The sequence below is a fragment of the Tursiops truncatus genome, chromosome 6 (genome assembly GCF_011762595.2).
Source record: "Tursiops truncatus isolate mTurTru1 chromosome 6, mTurTru1.mat.Y, whole genome shotgun sequence".
NCBI lineage: Eukaryota > Metazoa > Chordata > Mammalia > Artiodactyla > Delphinidae > Tursiops > Tursiops truncatus.
The window spans coordinates 81743225-81762064 of NC_047039.1; the positions used below are offsets into that span (position 1 = coordinate 81743225).

Sequence of the window (18840 nt, forward strand, 5' to 3'; positions counted from 1 at the left end):
CTGGATACATATCTGAAGCGAATAGAATCACTACCTCATAGAGATATTTGCACTCTGGTGTTCATTGAAGCATTATTCACAATAGCCAAGGTATGGAAACAACCTGAGTCCATCAACAGATAAATTGGTAAAGAAATGTGGTACATACATACTATGGCATATTATTCAGCCTTGAAAAAAAAGAAAGAAAATCCTGCCACTTGCAATAACATGGATAAACCTGAAGAACATTATGCTGAGTAAAATAAGCCAGACACGGGAAGACAAACATCGCATGATCTTACTTACATGTGGAATCTGAAAAACAAACAAACAAAAACAAGTAGAACTCATAGCAACAGAGAGTAGAATGGTGGAGAGATATCCATCAAAGGGTACAAACTTTCAGTTATAAGATGAATAAGTTCTGGAAACCTAATGTACAGTAGGGTGTCTGTAGTTAATAATAACATATTATATACTTGAATTTTGCTAAGAAAGTAAATGCCAAGTGTTCTCACCACCCACACAAAATGGTAACTATGGGAGGTGATGGATATGTTAGTTTGACTGGGATAATTATTTCACATGTATAATTGTAATTTAATCTATCTTGCCCAATAGTAATGGAGTCACCCCTGTTCTCTTTTGCTCATTATTTGCATAGAATATCTATGTTAAAAACAGCAGATGCCCGTTTCTGCAGGACAACCGATAGACCCGTATCCAGAATGATGCTCCAGGTCTCCATGGAGCCTAGTAATACAGATAAGAACAAAAAAAAACAACTATAAGGTAAGGCAATGTATCCCATAAAGATGTACATCACACATCTAAGATGCTGTGGAAGACCTTCAACTCAATGATTCATTCGTACCTTCATTTTACAGCCCCTGAGCACTTATTCTATGCCACGGCCTGAGCTGAACACAGCACTGAGGCATTCATGGCCCCTGTGCTCTAGAACTTAGAGGATGATGCAGGCAAGCAGGGCCATTTTAAGACATTCATAGGCTATACCTAAGTTTCCATATCTTTGAAATGGTGATAATAGCACAACTTCATAAAAATGCTGTAAGGGGTAAATTAGTTTAAAATGTGTAAAGTATTTAGAATAGTGTCTAGTACCTGTAAGCACTCAATAAATGTTACCTATCATCAATCATCATCACCAACTTTAATTACTTTTTCTTTGGAAGCTGTATCCCACCAGTTAAATTTTAAAATTTTGTACTGTAAAAACAATTTTTAGTGTAAACATTTTACATTTTAGTGTAAAAATGTTTTACTGTAAAGTAAGTAATTTTTCTTTAGAACTTATACTTAATTTCAGATTTGCAGTTTTCTTTTCATGTTTGGGAGCTAATAAATTTTGCAAAAGTGCTTGAAAAGCTCATAAGACCATCCCTCTAGACTCCCGTGGATAACATAAACCTAACCAGAGTGACCATGTAAGGCTGCACAGGTGGTTTTTACTGTACAACTCTAAGGAAAACCAATCTCATAGACTATGAAGTGAATGCCCCCATCCCCAGAGATGTGTACTGCTGCAGCCCTGGCCCTGCAGGTGAGGAAATCAAGGATAGACACACAATGCAATAAAGATCACTTCCAATTGGGAGAAAAGAGATGACTTTATGGAGGGATGACATCTGAGCCAAGTCATGAAGAGCAGAAAGACTTCAGTCCACAAAGATGCTGTGAGAAGGGCAATCCAGGCAGAAGGGATAATAAGAGCAAAGGCAGGGAATTCCCTGGTGGTCCAGTGGTTAGGACTCCATGTTTCCACTGCAGGGGGCATGGGTTCGATCCCTGGTTGGAGAACTGAGATCCCACAAGCCGCACAGCACGGCCAAAAAAAAAAAAAAAAAAGAGCGAAGACAAGGTGTACATCTGTGGAAGAGCGAAGTGTGAGTAGTTCTGTTTGGTTGGAGCAAAAGATGTGTGAAGGGTGGAAGAAGAAAATGAGCTTGGAGAGAGATAAAGGAGCCAGATCAGGGATGGCTTGAATGCCAGGCTTACAGTTTAAACTTTGTCATGTGGGCAGTAAGTTGTCATTGCATGTTTTTGAGGTGGGACGTATCATAATCAGAGCTGTGCTTTAGGAAAGTTCCTCTGGCTGCTGGTGTCGGGGGCGGGCTGGAGGGGGCAGAAGCTGGAGATAGGAGGCCTGTAAGAAGATGGTTACAATTCTGGAAGTTAGAAGTCCAAAATCAAGGTGTTGGCAAGGTCATTCTCCCTCCAGAGGCTTTAGGGAAATCTGAATCCATTTGTTGCCTCTTCTGCTGGCTGTTGGTGTTCCTTGGCTTGTGGCTACTCACTCCAGTCTCTGCCTCCTTCTTCACATGGGCTTCTCCTCTTCTCTTTGTGTCTCTCCTCTGTGTGTCTTTCATAAGGGCATTTGTCATTGGATTTAGGGCAAATCTCAAAATCTTGGAGCTAATTAAATCTGCAAAGACTCTTTTTCCAAATAAGGTCACATTCACAAGTTCCAGGGATTAGGACATGGACATATCTTTGGGGGGCTCCCTTTCAATCCACTCCACACCTGTTGGCAAGAATGTGGAAAAATTAGAACCCTCCTATACTGCTGATGTGAATGTAAGATGGTACAGCCACTTTGGAAATAGTCTGGCACTTTCTCAAAAACGGTAACCTAGAGTTACCATGTGATCCAATGATTTCACTCCTAGGTATATACCCCAGAGAAATGAAGCCGTGTCCACACAAAAACCTGTACATGAACGTTCATAGCAGCATTATTCATATGAGCCAAAAGTAGAAAGAATCCAAATGTCCATCAACTGATGAATGGATCAATAAAACGTGGTATATCCGTACAATAGGATATTGTTCAGCAATAAAAAGAAATTAAGTGCTGACTCATGCTACAGCATGGATGCATCTTGAAAACATTCCAGTATGCTGAGTGAAAGAAGCCGTCCACAAAGGGCCATATATTGTATGATTTCATTTATATGAAATGTCCAGAATAGAAAAATCTATTAGTTAGACTAGTGGTTGCCTAAGCTTAGGCGCGGGGATGTGGAAGAAGAGGATGGAGCTGAGGAGGAATGGGGAGAGACTACTAATAGGCACGGGGGTTTAAGGAAAGTGATAAAAATGCTCTAATGTTGACTGCAATGATGCTTGCACACCTCTGCGAATATACGAAAAAACACTGAAGTGTGCCTTAAGTGGGTGAATGGTATGGTGTGTGAATTATATCTCAATAAAGCTGTTATTTAAAAAGTAAACGTGTAGCACTGCACCCAGCTCATAGAAGTTCCTCAATACTCTGGAGTTACCCTCCCCGCAGTTCCACCGTCCTGTGAATACTCTGACAGGGGTCCGTTACAACGGCCCCACCTAGACACAAAGGTGTGTAAATTAGGGACGCATTCAGATTAGCTGGCCACAGTCGCTCAGGCACATTCAAATATTTCCTGGGTACCAGCTACACGGAGGAAGCTGCAAGACTATTGAAGATTCAGAGATGAATTGCCCGTGCACCCAAGATGCTCAAGATGCTCTTTCACAGAATGAAAAAGGGTGTGGTCTTTGTCTTCCTGCTCCTCTAAAATTGCCTTAATTAATTCCTCTTCTCTTCTCCCCCGCTCCACACTCCGGAAGATTTTCTCAAAGAAAACTGCAATAATTATGTATTTACCATTGCCAAAACCACGCTTGTTTCTTTTAAAGGGAAACATATTTAACCTTAGCAGATTTCCCAGATTCAATTGCCCATGGGACACCTTACAAATGATCTTGCCCAACCGTCTCATTTTACTGATGAGGAAAATGACACCGTACGGGGACGGGGAAGAACTCACTCATAGTCACAGAACATCAAGAGCAGGAACCAGATGCACACCCCAGGCTTCTGATTCTAACCTAAGGCTCTTTTCCCTTTAACATTGGAAATTGATGACATAGGCATCTTGTTTGTTTAGATGCACCGATCTCTGATCACCTCTGTGCTCCTCGTGACAGTGAGAGAGGAAACGTGGAGGAGTAGTTAAGAGCATGGATCCCAGAGCCAGGCTGCCTGGGTTTAAGTCCTGGCTCCACCACCAGCTGGGAGTCCTTGAGACAGTTAACTGAATCTCACTGTCCTCGGACATCCTCATCTTCAATACAGCGAAGGTGAGACTAGTACCTCCCTCACAAGGTCGTTGTGAGGATTACATGATTTAACATGCATAAAGTAATGTGCATAACTTGCCTCAAAGTTGCCTGGTAAAAAAGGAAGGAAATTCGGACACAGGCTACACCACGGATGAACCTCGAGGACATTATGCTAACCAAAATAAACCAGTCACAAAAAGACAAATATTGTGTGATTCCACTTATATGAGATGCCTAGAGAAGTCAACTTCATAGAAACAGAAAGCAGAATGGTGGTTGCCAGGGTCTGGGACAAGAGGGGAATGATGAGTTGTTGTTTAATGGGTTCAGAGTTTCAGTGCTGCAAGATGAAAAAGAGTTCTGCACGATAATGTGAATACCTTGTACTTAACACTACTGAACTGTACACTTAAGTTAAGGTGGTAAATTTATGTTATGTGGGGTTTTTTATGTATTCCTGGCACTCGGGGAGAGCTGCAGTCACTTACTATCCAGTTTTGTCATGGTGTGATGAGCGAAAGTGACTGCAGACACTCACCCTTAGTAGCTGCTTTAGGTTCCCTGGAGGCAAAATGTCCTAATATAGAAGTTCCTCCTTCTCTACCAGGACTTGAACTCTAACATAACAATTGCTACCCAGCAGTGAAGCAAGTTGTCATCACTCCCGGCATGCTCCATTCCAGAGGGCTCCCATCTGAGGCTTCTGCTAGCTGTAACTCCTCCAAGACTCCATCTTCCTTCCTTCAGAGCTTAGGCCAAAGCCCCGACCTCAGAAGCCTTCCTCCACCTCCTGGCAGGCTGCCTCCAGTTCTCCTGCTTCTGAGAATAGCTGACAATCTCTCTGGGGCCTTTCTACCTAGGATTAGCGTCCTGGTTCTACAGTCCAACAGTGTGTGAGGGCAGGATGCAAACCCGCAAGCAGAGGTGCTTAGCCTGTTGGATGCACATCTGAATGGATGAGTTGAACTTTCATGGAGCTTCCAGGTCCACAAATACTTCCTGCACAGTAATGGATCCCTTTCACTTCACGCATTTGCATTCTATTCCTCTCTCTGAAAGCACTCAGCACTCCCTGCCAGCACTCCCTGACAGGAGGTATGCCCAAGGCTTCTCTCCACTCAAGATCATGAGCTCCCTAAAGGAAGGGACCAGGGCTGAGCCATCTTTGTATCCAGGGTATTTCTCACAAAATTTTACTCAGGGTTGAGACGAAAATATGTTGAACTAAATTCGTTTTACTATTTTTAAAAAAGATTTTATGTTCCAAAATATTAACCACAGCATTATTTATACTAGGAAAAAACTGAAAATAACCTAAATATCCAGCAATAAGAAAATGACTGGGCTTCCCTGGTGGCGCAGTGGTTGAGAGTCTGCCTGCTAATGCAGGGGACACGGGTTCGAGCCCTGGTCTGGGAGGATCCCACATGCCGCGGAGGAACTAGGCCCGTGAGCCATGGCCACTGAGCCTGCGCGTCTGGAGCCTGTGCTCCGCAACAAGAGAGGCCGCGAGAGTGAGAGGCCCGCGCACCGCGATGAAGAGTGGCCCCCGCTTGCCACAACTAGAGAAAGCCCTTGCACAGAAACAAAGACCCAACACAGAAAAAATAAATTAATTAATAAAAAAAAAGAAAATGACTAAGTTAATTATAATGAAGCTTGATGAGACATTCTGTAGCCACTCAAAATAATAAGTATGAACAATGAGTAACAAGATAGAAAAGGTTTATGAAATGAAGTAAAGCAGAGAAAGTAGGTCATGGAGATGTGTACACAATCTGACTACCGCTATAATTATCAACATACATTAAATGCTAAGCACTTTATAAACATTTTCCCACTTACTTCTTACGACTCTTTGGATTAGGTATTATAATCCCCCTTTTCCAGATAAGAAAATGGAGGTTTGTAGAGGTTAAGTACCACGCTTCAGGTCTCACAGTTGATGAGACATACAGGCATGACCCAGACCCAGATGGTCTATGCCAGCCCCAAAGTCCAAGCCCTTAACCACTTTGTTACACTGTCTTCCAGCAAAACCAACTCTATAAGTATAGTGGTATTCTCAGAGAAATGAAAGCTGAAACTTCAGGCAATAGGTGATGAGTATCATATTAATAATATTATTCAACATCATTTGAATAGTAATTTTAAAATATTTTAGGGATAAGAAACAGGAGGCCAATGATAGAATTTCATGAGGGCAGCAAGGTGGAAGGATATCTAGAGACAGGGTATGCCCCTGAAAAAGCATCTGAGAGCTGGCTAGATTGATGGGGGAGCTCCTTTACTGGGAAGGGAAGCATGATTTGTTCAGTTCAGTGAGGCCAGCACAGGGCACCAATACCTTGGGAAATGCTTGGTGAATGACTGAAGGAAGGAAGGAATGAGTGAATGAATGGGTGAGTGACCCTGAGAGCTGCTTAGGAGGCTACTGGTGCTAACTGTTGGGAGAAGTAATGGGCTGGTTCCTGGGACAGAGTGTATGAGTCCCAGGAATGTGTGTACATGTGTATGTGGGGCTGTGTACACGCGCGCACGTGTGTAGGTGGGACTGGGAAAGCAGGAGGAAGAGGCAGGAGCCTTTGAGAGGCTGGGATCCAAGCAGCTTGGATTTAGTCATTCTCTCAGCTCTAACCTCTCTCGGCTAACGGTATGGATCTCAGCCTGAGATCACCAAGAAGCCTGTGGAGGTTCAGCCATCCATCCTGGCTGCCCTACTCCCACCCACTCTGGCTCCACCTCAGTTCCACCCATTCCAGCCTCAGCTTCAGTCTGCTCTCCCTTTGCCTGAAAGGTTTGGGCTTCCTGCAGACAAACTGTGTGTGCTCTCTGCTTTATCTCCATTATCTCATTCCATTCCGCCAGCAACCCTGCAGGTAGGTTCCATGATTATTCCCTGAAGTATAATCACAAATATATATTTGGTCTTTGCCTCTAGTCCCTGGCACAGAGCTCCTCAAACCTTTGGAATTTCCTGAGTGATAGAGGTGACAGGAGAGTCTTGTTACTCCCTATAACTTTCTTTCAACCATACCCAGTGTATGCTAATGAGGTCACTCATGAGACCTCCCAATAGCTTCAGGATGAGGGCTGCTTACCCAAAAGATCAAGACTTGATTAGAGGGTTGAAACTTTCAGCCCTACCTTCCCACCCCTGACCTGGGAGGGAATGGGGGAGGACGGGGGTGGGGAGATAGGATGGAGATTGAGTTCAGTCACCACTGGCCAATGATCTGTATGATTGTATACAATCAATCATATGTAATGAAGCCTCCATTATATTAAAAAAAACCCTAAAAGATGAGTTCAGAGAGCTTCTGGGTTGAGGAACACATCAAGGTGCTTGGGTCGTGGTGCACTCCCACTCCATGGGAACAGAATCTCCTCTACTCGGGACTCTGGGATCTCATGCTATGTACCTCCTCATCTGGCTGTTCATTTATATCCTTCATAATAAACTGCAATAGTAAGTATAGCATTCTCTGAAGTTCTGTGAATTGTTCTCGCAAATTATTGAACCGGAGGAGAGGGGTTGTGGGAAATCCTGACTGTGTAGCCAAGCCTGGCACATAACCTGGGGACCCACTACTTGTAAAGTGAGGGCAGTCTTGTGGGACTGAGACTTTAATCTGTGAAGTCTGACAGTAGCTCCAGGTATCGATGTTAGAATTGAACTGAATTGCAGGACACCTAGCTGGTGTCAGAGAGCTGGACAAGGGGTGTTGGAAAACACACCACATATCTGGTGTCAGGGGAAGGAAAAAACCCTCATTCCCATTTTACAGATGAGGACCCTGTGACTTGGAGAGGGAAAACATATTGTCCACAGTCACACCCCTGGCAAAAGCTGAGCACAGGGTCTGCTGGACTAGGTTGAAGTCCTAAGTATGTCATTAACTCCCTCACCTTCCACAGGGGATTAGGGAACCCTGTTTCCTTCATTCATGAGCGGCTTCAAGGAGCCATTGAGATGATGAACGTGGAACCACTTTGTAAATTGGGGAGACAAGAATTGGAGAACAAAAAGGTCTGCCGTGGGTTCAAATCCCAGCTTCATTGCTCATTTCTTGGGTGACCACGAATAGTTAACCTCTCTGGACTTACTTCCTCACCTGCAAAATGAGGGAAATAGCACTGACCAGTGAGGATTTAATTAGATATCAGATGTCAGGCACTCCACACACTACCTGACACAGAAAGCTCTAGTAAATAGTAGCTGTTAATAATAGCAGCATGTTAAATCCAGGAGCTCACTAACCATAGTATTTATTTTTTTAACCAAAAGACAGGAAGACATAGTGTCAAAGCCATATGATATCAGGGAATGTGATTTACATGGAAATAAGAAAATTCTGAATAAACAAAATAAACCAAGGCTGGTGTGAAAATAAGACCCTGAGGCTCTGGTATCCTTAGAAGCCATTTTGCCTGTCATTCTTGTTTCATTTCCCTAGCTCTCTGTGGGGATGGGTTTTTAAATAATTTGACTGTTGATTTGCAAACAAATCCTCATTCAAGGTGATCAGCAAGTGCCCTCCATTCCTCTTCATTCATCCAACTATCTGTGTATTTAGCACACATTTACCCAGGAGCTGCTTTTGGCCAGGCCCTGCAGTAAGTGCTGGTGAACACAGTGGCAAACCCAGACCCATTCCTGGCACCAAGAAACTTCTAGTCTAGTCCAGAAAACAAACAAATCAATCACCTGGTACAGGAAAGGGACAGCTTCCCTGAAGAGGTGGCGCATGAGGAGCCACCTAGTCAATGGCTGGGAGAGAGAGGTGAGGGCAGGTCAGGACAAGGTAAGAGAAAAGCCAGAGAGTTGTTTGGAAAAAAAAGGGCGAGTAAGGAGATGTGGTGGAGGAGGAGCCCGGTGAGATGGGAAGAGCCCTGATCTTAAAGGATGGCGCTGGGACTTTGTACCAGATTAAACATCTACTTGAGCTAGAAAAAGTGGGCAAGGACAGGGACTGGGGAAGATTCATCATGGCCACCCAGGAGGGTTTTTGTTTGATTTGTTTTTAGTCCTAGGGTTTCAAAGGGACTAGACTCTGAACCCAGCTGTATATTAACCTCTTGTTCGATTTTGGCAAACCACCGTTGTCTCTCTAAGCCTCATTTTTTAAATTGAAGTATAGTTCATTTACAATGTCATGTTAGTTTCAGGTATACAACACAGTGATTTAAATATATATATATATATACACATACATATATATATTTTTCAGATTCTTTTCCATTATAGGTTATTGCAAGATATTAAATATAGTCCCCTGTGCTATACAGTAGGTCATTGCTGTTTATCCATTAGTAGTAGTAGTAGTGTATAACTGTTAATCCCAAACTCCTAATTTATTCCTCCCCACATCCCGCCTTGGTAACCATAAGATTGTTTTCTATGTCTGTGAGTCCATTTCTGTTTTGTAAATAAGTTCACTTGTATCATTTTTTTTTAGGTTGCACATATAAGTGATACCATATTTGTCTTTCTCTGTCTAACCTACTTCACTTAGTATGATAATCTCTAGGTCCTTCCATGTTGCTGCAAATGGCATTATTTCATTCTTTTTTATGTCTAAGCTTCATTTTTATCAACTCTGAGGCTAAGAGAGGAGAGGAGATGAATTCAAGATTACAAAACTTGAACCCAAAATCCAGGCTCAAACTGGTCTGTTCATATCTGATTCTGGGAGGAAGAGTGCTTATAAAATTGAATATCCCTGAAAGGATCTTGGATGAATTACATAAATAAAATAAATAGTGTGCACATGAGTAGGGCTGTGGCTAGTGTCTGTGGCAGCGATAGTGTCTGTGGCAGGATGGCATAGAACCTAAGTGTTTATAAATTCAAAATAAGGATAAGATTGGTATGTGAGGCTACCTGAACAAAATCAAACACAGACAGCATTCACTCTTCTCACTCCAAAAAAGGACTACCTTGCCCACATCCTTTAAGAGTATAAGGATATGGACAAGCAGGAAAAATGAAGCAGTTATCAGTGCCTGGTCTCAGAGGATTCAGCTATGAACTGGTTTCTATCCATTTCCTATCTAAAACCTACCTGAAATTTGGCAATATCTATTACATATTTGAAATATTTGTACCCTAAAAAAAAAATAAAAATATATCTATGACCTAGTAATTCTACTTCTGGGAATCTATTCTAGAAAAAATAGTGAAAGATGCAGACAAAGACTCATGTACAAATATATTCATCAACACATTGTTTATAATGACAAAATTTGGAAACAACTTAAATGTCTGTTTTAGACTGGGTTTCCCCAGAAGCAGACCCTGAGGCAAGGTTGTGAATGCAAGTAGTTTATTTTAGAAGTGATTCCAGGAAGCACCAGTAGAGGAGTAAGGAAATGGGTCAGGGAAGGAAAGAAAGCCTCTAAAGTGTGAGTTATTAAGCAGGTTTCCACCATGGATGAGTGGAGCTCAATCCCATTGCGAAACACTGGGAAACAATGTAGATCACACCTCAGAGCTATCCCACCTGGTGAATGAGGAAGCTTGGGCATTTACCCACCAACTCCCCATCTGTCATTGTTTGATGTGGCTTCTGGGAGCATTAACTTCCTAAAATGTCCATTTTGCAGCACATATGGACTAAGAGGAGAATCGTAGGTAGTTATAGTAAGCAGCCTCCAATGTGCAGAGGTAAGTGCCAAGGTGATAAAGGGAGGACACTGACAATTTCCAACAACAGGTGAATGATGGATTATCAGAGTCCAATAAAAAATTGCTTTTTAATGCTGAAGAAAATTGAAACTTCTTTCTCAGAATGCAATAGAAAAGAAAAAAAAGACTAAATAGTGAAAGACAAAATGATAGACATAGAGGAAAAACAAGCATAAACCAATAAACATGTAATTGGTGTTCCTTAAGAGATTAGAATAAATGAAACAAGCTATAATAAAAGCTATAAAAGAGAATTTTCTAGACATGAAAAATGACCTAGTGAGAATTGAAAGGCTTTAGCACTTCCTGTGCAAAATCAATGAAAAAGACTCCATTTAAATGTATTCTGGAAAGCAGAATCATAAGCAATAAAAAGGGAAAAATCTCCACCAACAGAAAAAAGTTAACACAGAAGAACAAAACTGAAACTGGCCTCAAACTTCATTGGCAAAAGTAGTGTGAAAGGTAATAAAGTAACATATACAGAGTTTTGAAAGTTAAAAATGTTGTGAACTAATAACTTTACATAAGACCCAGTTGACTTTCACATAGGAAGTGAATGAAGAAACTTGGGAGAGTAGTTCCACCTGTTAAAAGAAAGAGGGAAATGATATAGCACCCAAGGAATTTCCAAAGATAAAGTTCTTATAAAAACTAATAGCTAGACCCAGCAATCCCACTACTGGGTATATACCCTGAGAAAACCATAATTCAAAAAGAGTCATGTACCAAAATGTTCATTGCAGCTCTATTTACAATAGCCCGGAGATGGAAACAACCTAAGACCCCATCATCGGATGAATGGATAAAGAAGATGTGGCACATATATACAATGGAATATTACTCAGCCATAAAAAGAAACGAAATTGAGCTATTTGTAATGAGGTGGATAGACCTAGAGTCTGTCATAAAGAGTGAAGTAAGTCAGAAAGAGAAAGACAAATACTGTATGCTAACACATATATATGGAATTTAAGGGGAAAAAAAGGTCATGAAGAGCCTAGGGGTAAGACAGGAATAAAGACACAGACCTACTGGAGAACGGACTTAAGGATATGGGGAGGGGGAAGGGTGAGCTGTGATAAAGCAAGAGAGAGGCATGGACATATATACACTAACAAACGTAAGGTAGATAGCTAGTGGGAAGCAGCCGCATAGCACAGGGATATCAGCTTGGTGCTTTGTGACCGCCTGGAGGGGTGGGATAGGGAGGGTGGGAGAGAGGGAGAAGCAAGAGGGAAGAGATATGGGAATATATGTATATGTATAACTGATTCACTTTGTTATAAAGCAGAAACTAACACACCATTGTAAAGCAATTATACCCCAATAAAGATGTTAAAAAAAAAACAACTAATAGCTCACAGTCAGAAATGTAACACACACACAAGATGACATATCAGAACCACAAAAACTGCAGACTTAAGCTATTAGAATTATCAGAATAATTATGTATCAAGAAATAAAAGAGTCTTGAAAATATGAGCACAGGATATAAAGATAACTAAGTTTTTATAAAATATTTTACCCAACAATAGCAGAATACATATTCTTCTCAAGCTCATATGGAACAATTACTAAGATAAACCACATTCTGGGCCATAAAACACATCTTAACAAATTTTAAAAAATAGAAATCATACAATGTATGCTCTCAAGCCACAACAGAATTAAACTAGAAATCAATAACAGGAAGTCCCAGTTAATGCAATATGACAAGAAAAGTAAATAAAGGTATACAGATTGGGAAGGAGGAAACAAAACTATCTTAGCTCACAGATGACAGGATTGCCTATGTAGAAAATCTCAAAGAATCAACAACCACAAAAAACTCCTGGAACCAATACCAATTATATATAGCAAGGTTGCAGGATACAAGGTTAATATACAAAAATCAATTCATTTCTTACACACCAGCAATGAACAATTGGAATTTGAAATTAAAATACAGTACTATTTATATTAGCACCAGAAAGAAAGGAAGAAGGGAGGGAGGGAGGAAGGAAGGGAGGAAGGAAGGGGAAAAAATACTTAGGTATAAATCTAGCAAAATATGTACAAGATCTAAATAAGAAAAATTATGAAACTCTGACCAAAAAAATCAAAGAAGAACTAAACAAATGGAGCAATTGTCTATGTTCATGGTTAAGAAGACTTAAGATTGTTAAGATATCAGTTCTTGCCAACTTGATCTATAGATTCAACACAATCCCCATCAAAATCCAAGCAATTTCTTTTGTGGATATTGAAAAACTGATTCTAAAGTTTATATGGAGAGACAAAAGACCCAGAATTGCCGACACAATATTGAAAGAGAACAAAGTCAGAGAACTGACACTATTCAACTTCAAGACTGACTATAAAGCTACAGTAATCAAGACAATGTGGTACTGGCAAACAAAACAAAGCAAAAACAAAAACAATAAAAAATAGATCAATGGAATAGAATACAAAGCCCAGAAACAGACCCATACAAAGAGTCAAATGATCTTTAACAAAGGAGCAAATGCAATTCAACGGAGAAAGAATACTTTTTTCAACAAATGATGCTGAAACAACTGGACATCCACATGCAAAAGAGAGAGAGAGAGAGAGAAAAAAAACAATCTAGACACAGACCTTACACCCTTCACAAAACTTGTCTCAAAATGGATCATAGACCAAAATATGAAATGCCAAACTATAAAACTCCTAGAAAATAACACAGGAGAAAATCTAGATGACCGTGGGTTTAACAATGACTTTTTAGATAAAACATCAAAGGCAGGGGCTTCCCTGGTGGCGCAGTGGCTGAGAGTCCGCCTGCCGATGCAGGGGACACGGGTTCGTGCCCCGATCCGGGAAGATCCCACATGCCGCGGAGCGGCTGGGCCCGTGAGCCATGGCCGCTGAGCCTGCGCGTCTGGAGCCTGTGTTCCGAAACGGGAGAGGCCACAACAGTGAGAGGCCCGCGTACCGCAAAACAAAACAAAACAAAACAAAAACTCAACAATAAGAAAACAACCCAATTTTTTTAATGGGCAAAGATCTGAACAGACACCTCACCAAGAAAAGATACACAGATGGCAAGTGACATCATATATCATTAGGGAATTGCAAATTAAAACATGAGATACCACTACACACCTATTAGAACACTGAAAATCCAAAACACTGACAATACCAAATACTTGCAAGGCTGTAGAACAACAGCAACTCCCAGTGCTAGTGGGAATGTGAAATGGTAGAGCCACTTTGGAAGATAGTTTCGTAGTTTCTTAGAAAACTAAACTTATTCCTAACACACAATCCAGCAATCATGGTCCTTCGTATTTACCTAAATGAGTTGAAAACTTATGTCCACATTAAGACCTGTATACAAATATATACAGCAACATTATTCATAGTTGCCAAAACTTGGAAGCAACCAAGTCCTTTACTAGATGAATGGATAAATAACTGTGGTACCTCTGCACAATGAAATATTATTCAGTGCTAAAAAGAAATGAGCCATAAGGCCATGAAAAGACATGGAGGAACTTTAAATTTATATTACTAAGTGAAGGAAACTAATCTGAAAAGACTCCATACTGTTTGATTCCAACTATATGACATTTCTGGAAAAGGCAAAACCATGGAGTCAGTAAAAAGATAGTGCTAGTAAAAAGATAGTTGCCAGGGGTTTGTGGGAAGGAGGTATGAACAGGTAGAGCACAGGGGATTTTTAGGGTAGTGAAACTATTCTGTACTATAAGGATGAATACTTGTCCTTATACATTTGTCAAAACCCGTAGAATGTAAACACAAATTGTGATCCCTCATGTATACTATGGACTTGGTTGATATGTCAATACTGGTTCATCAGTTGTACCAAATATACCTCTGGCTAGGGATGTAGATGGTGGGGGAGGTTGGGGGGCGTTGCAGGGAATAGGTAGGAACTCTCTGTATTTTCCATTCCATTTGCTGTGAAACTAAAATGGCTCCAAAAAATAAAATCTATTGATTTTTTAAAAACTGACTTAAGAAGAAACATAAAACCAAGTAGTCCTATGATCAAATATACTGAATTAAGTATTGAAAATATTTTTATAAAGAAAACAAATCCAGAAGATTTGAATAGCAAATTCTATCAAACATTTAAGAAAAAAATTATTCTATAGAAAATAAGGACCTATTCCCCATTTTTTTAGTAAGTATACCATAATGGATATGAAAACTTGAAAATAACATTAAAAGAAAGGATAACTCAGACCAACCTTATATATAAGCTAGATGTAAAACTTTCAATCAAAATATTAGCAAATCAAATTCAGAAATATATAAAAATGATAATACATTATGTTCCAGTTAAGCCTTATCCCTCAAATGCAAGGTTGTTTAACATTTTTAAAAATCAGATTTTTTTGTTCACTTCTGTTTTATTGAACATCTTATTTTCACTTTTTAAAAACTATTTTAAGAAACATTGCTATGTTTGCATTTAAGTCCCCATTTACACCTTTGTGCTAAATTTCTTTCTGTAGCGATTATAATGATTTATATTCTGTGACAGTGTTTGAGAACACCTGTTTTACATGCTGTGAGCAACACTGAATGTTAACCTTCATAAATAATGCAATTTTGTAGGCAACAAATAGCATTTCCTTATTTTAACTTGCATTTATTTGATTACTCAGGAATAATCAGATTTTCATGTTTATTAGACATTTGTATTTCTTCTAGAAATGGGCTTTTTATTCATTCTTCCATTTTGGTTTTATGTTTTTCTTATTAAGATGGCCAATTTTATATTAAGAATATTAATCAGTTGTCTACATTATTATTGCAAATATTTTTCCAATTTCTTGCTTGATTAAAAATCAGATTAACATTAACAGATTAAAGAATGTAGTTACCTCAACAGATGGAGAAAAGACATATGAAAAATCAACATCTGGGACTTCCCTGGTGGTGTAGTGGTTAAGAATCCGTCTGCCAATGCAGGGGACATGGGTTCAATCCCTGGTCCAGGAAGATCCCACAAGCCGTGGAGCAACTAAGCCCGTGCGCCACAACTACTGAGCCTGTGAGCCACAACCACTAAAGCCTGCGCGCCTAGAGCCCATGCTCCGCTACAACAGAAGCCACCACAATGAGAAGTCCACGCACCACAACAAAGAGTAGCCCTTGCTCGCCCCAACTACAGAAAGCCCGCGCGCAGCAACGAAGACCCAACGCAGCCAAAAATTAAATAAATAAAATAAAAAATAGGCGTTTCCCTGGCGCAGTGGTTGAGAGTCCGCCTGCCGATGCAGGGGACACGGGTTCGTGACCCCATCCGGGAGGATCCCACATGCCGCGGAGAGGCTGGGCCCGTGAGCCATAGCCGCTGAGCCTGCGCGTCTGGAGCCTGTGCTCCGCAACCGGAGAGGCCACAACAGTGAGAGGCCCGCGTACCGCAGAAAAGCAAACAAACAAACAAAACCAAGGATGTCATGTATCATCACTTCCATTCATCATTGTATTGAAAGTGATAAGGCAAAAAAGAAGGAAAAAGTTACTTATGTGTGTGTATATATATATATATATATATCTGAAAAGTGTCATTACTCACAGATTATGATTATCTACAATTGAAAACCCAAAGAAGTTTAGAATAAATTATTAGATTTTTAAGAGAATCGACAGTTACTGGATACAAAAACAATCTTAAAAAAAATCAGTTGTAATTATATCTGACGAACAAGTAGATAAATGCAGTTTAAGAACAGCTAATATTTCTCTTTTTTTTCATTAATTTATTCTATTTATTTTTGGCTGCGTTGGGTCTCTGTTGCTACGTGCGGGCTTTCTCTAGTTGCCGCAAGCAAGGGCTACTCTTCCTTGTGGTGCGCGGGCTTCTCATTGCGGTGGCTTCTCTTGCTGCAGAGCACGGGCTCTACGTATGCGGGCTCAGTAGTTGTGGAGCACAGGCTTAGTTCTCTGCGGCATCTTCCCGGACCAGGGATCGAACCCGCGTACCCTGCACTGGCAGGCAGATTCTTAACCACCGCGCCACAAGGGAAGTCCCTAATATTTATTAAGTCAGACAGAAAAAAAAAGTACTGTATGATCTCACTTATATGTGGAATCTAGAAAAGCTAAATTCAGAAACACAGAGTAGACTGGTGGTTGCCAGGGGCTGGGGAGAGGGGGAAATGAGAAGATGTTGGTCAAAGGGTACAAACTTCCAGTTATAAGAAGAGTAAGTTCTGGGGATCTAATTATAGCATGGTGACTATAGTTAACAGTACTGTGTTGTATTCTTAACAGATGCTAAAAGAGTAGATCTTAAATGTTCTCACCACCACAACAACAAAAAATGGTAATTATGTGAGGTGAAGGATGTGTTTACTAACTTTCTTCTGATAAATATTTTGCAATACACATCTGTATCAAATCACCACATTGTACACCTTAAACTTATACAATGTTATATGTCAATTATATCTCAATAAAGCTGGGGGTGAGGGGAAGAACAGCTAAGATATCCAATTTTATCCAAAAAAAGAGGGAATTCCCTGGTGGTCCAGTGGTTAGGACTTCATGCTTGCACTGCCCAGGGCGTGGGTTCAATCCTTGGTCTGGGAACTAAGATCCCACAAGCCTCATGGCATAGCCAAAAAAAGTGACATGTACAAAAAAAGACCAAGTATTAGAAATAATTTTAATAAATATACAAGACCTTTATGAAGAAAAATAGAGAACATTATTGATGGACATTAAGGAAAATAAATTAAAATGATAAGTAAAACATGTTCATAAATTGGAAGGCTTAATATCATATAAACTTTTAGCCCTAGTCACCAGTGTATGGGATACACAAAAGATAGAGAAACATGTTGAATTACACCATAAAAATACAATCCAAAACATGGAAAACTCTATAAAACCAACAATCCAGTTTCTTCAACAAATAAAGTCCAAGGAAAAAAATTAAAGATGGAGTGGAATTTATATATTAAATGAGACTTAAGAACAGTCAAAACCAATCCCAAGCGTTCTTACCACAGTAAAAAAAAATGTTTAAATCCCAAACAAGATGTAAAAGTAAATAATTACATTTATGGGACAATTGGAAATCTGAAACTTCACTTTTAAGAAGTCATCAAGTTGCCCTTGATGATATTAAGGAATTATTGTGGTTTTTCTCTTTTGGGTGTTTTTGTTTGTTTGTTTGTTTTGACAATGATATTGGGGTTTTATTTTTTAGAGATATATACTGAATTACTTACAGATGTCTGGGATTTGTTTCAAAATAATATGATAGTAGGGGAAGATGGGGATATAGATGGGACAGAAGTGAACAGGACTGATGGCTGTTGGAGTATCAGTGTCTATGATGATGAGTACCTGAGAGTACATCATATTATTTGTTTTTGCATACGGTCAAAATTTTTAATTTTTAAATTAGATTAAATATATATCAAAAATTTCTCCAATTCCTTTATAGATTCAGTACAATCCTAACCAAAATTCCAGGAGACTGATTAAATAAATGTAACATATATAAGTTTATAAAACACTCGGCAGCCTTTAAAATGATGCTCTTGAAAAAAATTTAAGTACATTGAAAGTTGTTTATACATGTTGTCAAAAGGCTGATTATACAGCACTATGTGTAGCAAATGGCATTTATGTAAAAAAATAGACTAGCTGAGGACTAGAACTGAGATAAGTAGTTTCTGCTGAAGGCTGAGTATCAAGAGAGGTTAATTTACGTAAGTAATTCTTAATCTTCACTATGCATTAGAATCACATACGAGAACTTAAAAAATGTGCAGATGCCAAGATCCTACACCAAAACTTTCCATTTCAACTGGTCCAAGATGGGACCAGGCATTGGTAGATTTTAAAACCTTACCAGGTGATTCTAATATGCACAGCTGAGAACCAATGATCCGGATTTGCAAAGAGAAGCAGGGATGGATGGAGAGTAGGAAGATAGATGAAAGATAGATAGATAGATAATTTCATAGACAGATTTTTTTATCAAGAGATAGATGATTGATAGATAGATAATAGGTAGATTAGATAGTAGATCT

At 39.8% G+C, this 18840-nt stretch overlaps 1 protein-coding gene and 1 pseudogene across 4 annotated transcripts in view; both read right to left on the reverse strand.

Moving 5' to 3' along the window:
• The window catches only part of TRMO (tRNA methyltransferase O), a 226826-nt gene that overhangs the window by 138075 nt on the left and 69911 nt on the right, over positions 1-18840 (reverse strand). The window contains exon 10 of one of the 4 annotated variants that reach the window (XM_019949129.3): positions 43-2527. The exons of the other annotated variants lie outside the window; for them this stretch is intronic. The gene's annotated coding sequence lies outside the window, so the exon portion shown is untranslated. Of the gene's footprint in view, positions 1-42; positions 2528-18840 lie in introns of those variants that run through there. 4 annotated transcript variants of the gene reach the window in all.
• The window catches only part of LOC141278992 (nucleophosmin pseudogene), a 206643-nt pseudogene that overhangs the window by 138075 nt on the left and 49728 nt on the right, over positions 1-18840 (reverse strand).